Source organism: Mastomys coucha, unplaced genomic scaffold (assembly GCF_008632895.1).
Source record: "Mastomys coucha isolate ucsf_1 unplaced genomic scaffold, UCSF_Mcou_1 pScaffold20, whole genome shotgun sequence".
Classification (NCBI taxonomy): Eukaryota; Metazoa; Chordata; class Mammalia; order Rodentia; family Muridae; genus Mastomys; species Mastomys coucha.
This window is the reverse complement of record NW_022196903.1, coordinates 51,620,661-51,627,777: the sequence shown is the minus strand read 5'-3', so window position 1 is coordinate 51,627,777 and position 7,117 is coordinate 51,620,661. Positions and strand designations below refer to the sequence as shown.

Genomic DNA, 7,117 nt, shown 5'->3' with positions numbered 1-7,117 from the left:
ATGGGGAAGTGGGAGGCAACAGGGGTTTGTTTTTGTTGTTTTTGTTTGTTTCTTTGTGTTTTGGAGGGAAAACTGGGAAAGGAGAAATTTACATGTAAATAAAGACAATATCTAATAAAAAAATAAAAAAAAACCTTTGGATGTATTAAATTGAAAAAAAAAAAAAAGAAAAAAAAAAGACACTTCTAGCACCTCAAAAGGAAATCCTCAAGCAGGCACTCACTCACTATTTCCTTTCAACATTTTTCTTGCCCCTGTTCTATTCAAGAACAATTGACTTTCTATCCTTTTAGGTTTCTTTGTCATGGAATTTATTTTAGCATGAATGGAGTTATCTTTCACTCAACTTTGTATAATGTTTTCAAGTCTGATTTTCATTTCAATTCTTCATTCTTCTGCTTGGCGAAATATGACCCCATTGAATGGCAATACCGTATTCTGTTATCTAGTCATCAGATCACTCATACTGGGTAGTTTTTTGCTTTAGATTCTTTTGAATTATGCTATTGTTATCATTTTTAATATGGTGTGTGTTTGTGTATGTGTGTGTGTGTATGAGAGTGAGTGAGAGAGAGAGAGAAAGAGAGAGAGAGAGAGAAAGAGAGAGAGAGAGAGAGAGAGAGAGAGAGAGAGAGAGAGAGAGAGAGAGAGAGAATGTTTTAATTTGTCTTGAATGTATCAAGGAATGGAATTGATGAGTCACATGGTGACTGTGTTTAAAGTTTGAAAAGCTACCAGACTGAATTCTAAGGTTACTGTGGTAGTTTATATTCTTCTTAGCAGGGTTTGAACACTTTGGTATTCCATACCCTCTCCTGAACTTGGAATGATTATTCTTGTTATCTTTGTATACCTTAACTGATGTGGTATTGTCTCATATTATTGTTTTGATTTATATTTCCCTAATGTCTAACAATGTTGAACATATTTTTACATTTTTTTAAAATTAAAATTATTTCAAAATTTCATGGTGTTTGTGTGTATGTCTCTGTGTGGGTGATTGCATAAAATCTAGGTTCACATGTAAGGGAAAATAGACAATATTTCTGTCTTAGGGTTTATATTGCTGTGATAAGATGCAATGGTCAAAAGCAGCTTGAGGAGAAAGGTGTTTGGCTTACACACACTGGAACACAGCTCATTGAGGAAAGTTAGGACAGAAACTCAAACAGGGAAAGAACCTAGAGGCAGAAGCTGATGCAGAAGCCATGGACAAGTGCTACTTACTGGCTTGTTCAGCCTGCTTTCTTACAGTACCCAGGGCTACCATCCCAGCTATGACACAACCCATAATGGGGGAGTTCTGGGCCTTCTCACATCAATCACTAATAAAGAAAATACTGTACCAGCATGCATGTAGCCCATCTTATATAGGCATTTTCTTAATTGAGGCTCCCTTCTTTCAGATGACTCTAGTTTGTGTCAAGTTTACATAAAGCTAGCCAGCACAGCTTGTCTTTTTGAATCAGTCTTATTTTGCTCAACAGGAAAATATCAGATTCTATCCATTGTTTTGAGAATGACATAATTTTATTCTTTCTTATGGCTGAGTATATTATTTACTTTCCTATTGCTGCAATAAAATACATGACTAATACAACATACAAAGAAAATGTATAATTAGGCCTATCATTTCAGTTATATTCCATGATGGCAGAGCAAAGACTCAGACATCACAGCTTCATCTGTAAGCAGGGAAAAGAGAGAGAACACTGGGAATGGTGTAAGTCATTTGAAGTCTCAAGGTTATACACCTCTTCTAATTAGGCCATACCTCCCAATCCTTCCCAAACAGTTCCACCAACTAAGGATCAGTTATTCAAACATATTAGCCTGTGCAAGTTATTCTCATTTAAACCAACACATTCTATTCCCTGGCCTCCATTGGCTCATGGCCATATTGTAATGCAAAATGCACTTAGTCCAACTTCAAAATTCCCCATAGTTTGTCAGACTTAATACCGTTTAAAAGTCAAAATTCAAAGTCTCTTCTGAGACTTAAAACAATCACTTAATTGTAAACCCTTGTAAAATCGAAAAGCAAGTTACAATGGCACAGAATATACATTACTGCTCCACAAAGGAGGAATTAGGGCATAGTGAAGAAATACTGGATGAATGGAAGACTGAAACACAGCAGGGTAAACTCTAAATCCTGAACCTCCATGAACAATGTCAAAGGGCTAAGATAGCTCTGCCCTTCCAGTCTTGCTTCCCACAACATATCACTATCTACTGGGGCAGATTCCACTCTGTGTGGAGCTCTCCTAGGCAGATATCTCTTGATTCATGAACTGACAACCTTTTGGGGTCTCCAACACAATCCAGAATTCAATTCACTTTCACAGCTTCCCATGATGGCCTCTCAGGGCCTCCATGCAGGGAGCCCCTTGTTACATGCCTGTTCTCAGTAGCTCTCCTTAACTGTAGAGAAAGATTCTACCACTCCTTTACTCATGTATATGTCATGACTCTAAAGCCAGAACCATGTGGATGACACTGCCCAGTTCATCCACCAACGTAGGGTGACCTCTGGTCCCCTTGAGTCATATTTGGAGCAGCTTTGTTTTTTTTCTTTCTAGGAACACAAAATCTTTAGGTCTTTTAACAAGTTGGAAGCCTAGGTGTGGAGGGTTTTGCTTTCTGTCTCCTATATTTTGTATTTCTTTTTATCCATTTTACTCTTTTTCTTTGGAGACCTGTATAGGAAGGATCATTAATAAGCATGTAACAAAGTCACTATTACCTTGTCTTGAATTCTCCTCTACCAAAGAGATAGTTCATTATTTCTCAAGGTGGCCTCAGATCAGTTCTTAGGACAAGGGCAGGAGGCAGCCAGATTCTTTGCCAAAATATCACTAGCCCAGTCTCTAGCCCAGTTGCTAATATTATTCACCTCTAAATCCTTTCAGTTTGGGCCTCCATAGTCAGCATAGCTCTTAGAACTACGATCTTTCAAGCTTGTGCTAGGGTGGCTCAGTAAGCCCCACTTACAGGATTCAGTTGCTTTTCTGATCCAAAGTACTAAAGTTTTTCACATTCCTCAAAAAAAAAAAAAAAAAAATTAGTATGGTCAGGTCTGTCACAGCAAAAGTTTACTTCCTGATGCTAATTTCTGCATTAGTTATTTTTCTATTGATATAATAAACCACATAACTAAGCAACTTATAAAAGAAAGTGTTTATTTGAGATTAAGGTTTTAGTGCATGATGGCAGTACAAAGGCATGGCATCGGGAACAGCTGAGAGATCACTTTTTGATCAAAGAGCAGAGGCAGAAAGAGAACATTGGGAATAGTAGAAGTCATTTGAAGCTTCAGAATCCACCCACAAAGACACATCTCCTCCAAAAAGGTCACACCTTCTCACCCTTTACAAATAGTTCCATCAATTGTGGGTGAATTATTCAAGTATCTGAGTCTATGCAAGCCATTTTCAGTCAGCCCACTACAACAAGTAAGACTCTGTACTGAGCTTCTTTTTAATTTAAATGTTTTTATTAGATATTTTATTTATTTACATTTCAAATGTTTTCCCGTTTCCTGGTTTCCCTTCTGAAAACCCCACTATTACCTTCCCCCTCCCTCTGTGTACCAACCTACACTCTCCTGCTTCCTGGCCCTGGCATTCCCCTACACTGGGGCATAGAGCCTTCATAGGGCCAAGGGCTTCTCCTCCCATTGATGACCAACTAGGCCATCTTCTGCTATACATATGCAGCTGGAGCCATGAGTCCCACCATGTATACTCTTTGGTTGGTGGTTTAGTCCCTGGGAGCTCTGGGGGTACTGGTTAGTTCATATTGTTGTTCCTCCTATAGGGCTGCAAACCCCTTCAGCTCCTTGGGTCCTTTCTGTGGTTCTTTTGTTGGGGACCCTGTTGTACTGAGCCTCTTTTATCCTGCATCTTCTGATAGATGCCCAGGCTTGTTTCATAATAGTTCAGCATTTCATGTTTTCATATCAACCAGGATATAGAAAAGTAGTAACACCTACCCTTCCAAATACAGGGAAGACTTTTAAAAAGATTGACAATTGCTAATGGAAGTATAAACAGGCACAGTCATTTTACAAATGAGCCTGAAGTGTCTTAAACATTAAACAGAGTTACCAGAGACTCATTAGCCCCACTCCTACATGTTCTTCGGTGGCATGAAAATTGAGATCCTTGTCCATATTTAATTCCATTGTCTTTTTGCTAATGATTTTAAAGGTTTTTCTAATATTCTAATAATCCATTATTAATATTTGATTTATAAATATTTTCTTTTAAAAATTTATTTTTGCGTACTTTGTGTGTGTGTGTGTGTGTGTGTGTGTGTGTGTGTGTGTGGGTGGGTGTAGGTGTTTTGTCTACAAGAATGTGTCTGTACTACATCCATACATGCCAAAGGAGACCAGAAGAGGGCATCTGGTCCCTCAAACTGTAGTTACAGATGGTTGTGAGCTGCCCTGTAGATGCTGATAACTAAACTTGGGTCTCCTCAAAGAGCAGCTAGTGGTTTTTACCACTGAGCAATCCTTCTAGCTCCTCATTAACTGTGTGTGTGTATTTAACTTTTTATTGGTTCTTTGTGAACTTCATATCATACATATATCCTAATTTCACTTATCCCTCTCTTCTCTCACACCCACCTTCTACCTTGCAACTCTGCCTGCCCCAAAGAGAGAAAAAAAAATCTCATTGTGAAATCTGTTGTGCATCCTACTGTGTCCCACAGTATACCCCAAATTTCATTGTGGAAGCTGTAACATGTCACAGTGTGTCCCACAGTATATCCTTTGTCCACATTTCTTTGTTTGCAAATGTTCATTGCAATGACTCCTTGGTCTGGTTCGAGACCTCTGGCTTCTGCTACACCATCAATACTGGAACCTCACTGGGACTCCTCTAAGATATCCTGTTGTTGCCCTGTGTCATGGAGATCCTGTAGTTTTGGATATGTAGGACAGGCCACTTCATGTATTACAGAAGTTCATTGATGGAGTAGATATTGGAGTGGTCCACTTCAAAGCCCTAGGCATAAAAGGTACCAGAGCTGGTCAGCACCCAGCTCGCCAACTCTCATGCCTTTGGGGTTGGCTTATTAGGAACCCCGAAAACCAAGGCCAGCTCTACCCTACTGCCCAGACGAGGTGCAGGCCCAGTCACAAGAGTATTGCAGCTGCTAAGGGACATAGCCAGTTCTCCCACTCTCATGACTTTAGGGCCATTTTACCCACCTTCCCTAAATGGCAAAAGACAAGGGAGAGGAGAAGGGCATTTTCCCCTCATCTATACCACTGTCCAGAAGAGAAGAGCCAGGGACAGCTCTTCTGTACTTATCCCTTTGGGGATGGCTCACCCACAACCACCACAACCAGCATAATCTCTACTGTACTGCCCAGGTGAGGTACAGGGCCTATACCCTTGAGTGATAAACAGGTGAGAGGCAGGGATAGCTCTCCTGCTCTGATGACCTTGGGGACGACTTTCCTGTCTGCTTTGTAGGTGGCAATGGGTGGGGTATAGGAGCATCTCTCTCTTGCCCATGTTACCACAAGGGAGACAAGTTGGGGTGGGGGCAGCTCTACCATGCTCATGCACTTGGGGCTAGCTCCTCTGCACACCTGCCACCAGGGTCAGCTGTATTGTGCTGCCTAGGTGAGGTGCCTGCTCTCCTGAGTGCTGCAGCTGCTGAGGGGCAGGGCCAGATCTCCTGTTCTCATGACCCCAGAGCCAATCTCCCACTTGCTGCAGGTGATGAGGAGTAAGGAGGGAGGACAGTATCTTTCTCTCATCCACACCACCATGTGGGAGATGAGTGGTGGGCTAGTTCTTCCGCAATCATATCCTCTGGATCAGGTCACCTGCAACTCTGGCAATGGCTGCTCACCCAAGTACTGAAGCTGGCTAGGGGTGGGGTCAGTTCACTTGCTTTCATGCCTCTAGGGCCAGCTCTCCCATGATGCCCAGATGAGTGGTGGGTCCAGTTCTGCCCAGTCCTCAGGAACCAACATGTCCTAGGTGGCATCCCAGATTAGGGATGTCATCTGGCCTTTGGTGGTAACAAACCCTTGCTATTGTAGTCATGACTACTCACATCGGGCTGTTTCTCCCTACACTTGAGTCCCCAGTTTCTTTACTGTGCCCACATCCTTCTGCTTCTCTTTCTCTTCCATTTCTCCACCACTTACTTGCTCCTCTTAGAGGCGATCAGGGTCTCTAAGTGTCTAGGGTCAACTCAGGAATGGTCTCAGGAGTGCTATGCTCTGTCCATGCATTAACTGGGCAGGGGTCATCTTGGGTCTGATCTGCATCCCACGGCCTGTATGGTGCTTGACTAGTGGCCATTTCAGGCTAGTTCCCTGTGTGGGCCTCATGGCACTAGTCTGGTGGTATCTCAGGCTTACTTCTCATCTGGCTTGCTGGAATGGTCCCTTGTGAGGGTCAGGCTCACTCTCCCTGGGTCCCACAGTCACAGGTACAGGTCTTCTAGTTTCCAGCATTTCTCTATCCTGAGAGTCCATCTGGCCTTGAGTGGCACCATACTAGTGATACTCTTGGTCTAGCTCCCTGTCTGAACTGGTGGTCATCTCAGCTCACTTTTCTCAAGAGGATGTTAGGCTCTAACATCCTCATTCAGAAGTCCACAGGTCAGAACACTGAGCATATATACATATCCTCTTTCCTTTCTGCCACCTACTGATGCACATGTGACACAGCAGCCACACCTGTAATGCCTCTTGGGGGTGGGCAGTTCCTTCATTTTCTTTTTCTTTTTCTTTCTTTCTTTCTTTCTTTCTTTCTTTCTTTCTTTCTTTCTTTCTTTCTTTCCTTCCTTCCTTCCTTCCTTCCTTCCTTCTTTCTTTCTTTCTTTTTTTTTTGTGGTTTTTCAAGACAGGGTTTCTCTGTGTAGCCTTGGCTGTCCTGGAATTCACTCTATAGACCAGGTTGGCCTCGAACTCAGAAATCTGCCTGCCTCTGCCTCCCAAGTGCTGGGAGCTCCCAAGCTCTGAGTACTCAATTGAGTACTCTGAGTACTCAACGGCTTTTTAGCCCAAAGCTCCACATTTCTTCCACATCCTTCCCCAAACATGGTCCAGACTCTCACGGTAATACCCTATGACTTGAGACCA

General features: G+C 42.3%; 1 non-coding gene across 1 annotated transcript; it reads right to left on the bottom strand.

Annotated features, from left to right (window-relative positions):
- Nucleotides 1-6,596: 6,596 nt before the first annotated feature.
- On the bottom strand, nucleotides 6,597-6,734 carry LOC116100176. Its single transcript, XR_004122520.1, has one exon. It is a non-coding gene; the product is annotated as a small nucleolar RNA SNORA17 (small nucleolar RNA).
- Between the last annotated feature and the right edge of the window lie 383 nt (nucleotides 6,735-7,117).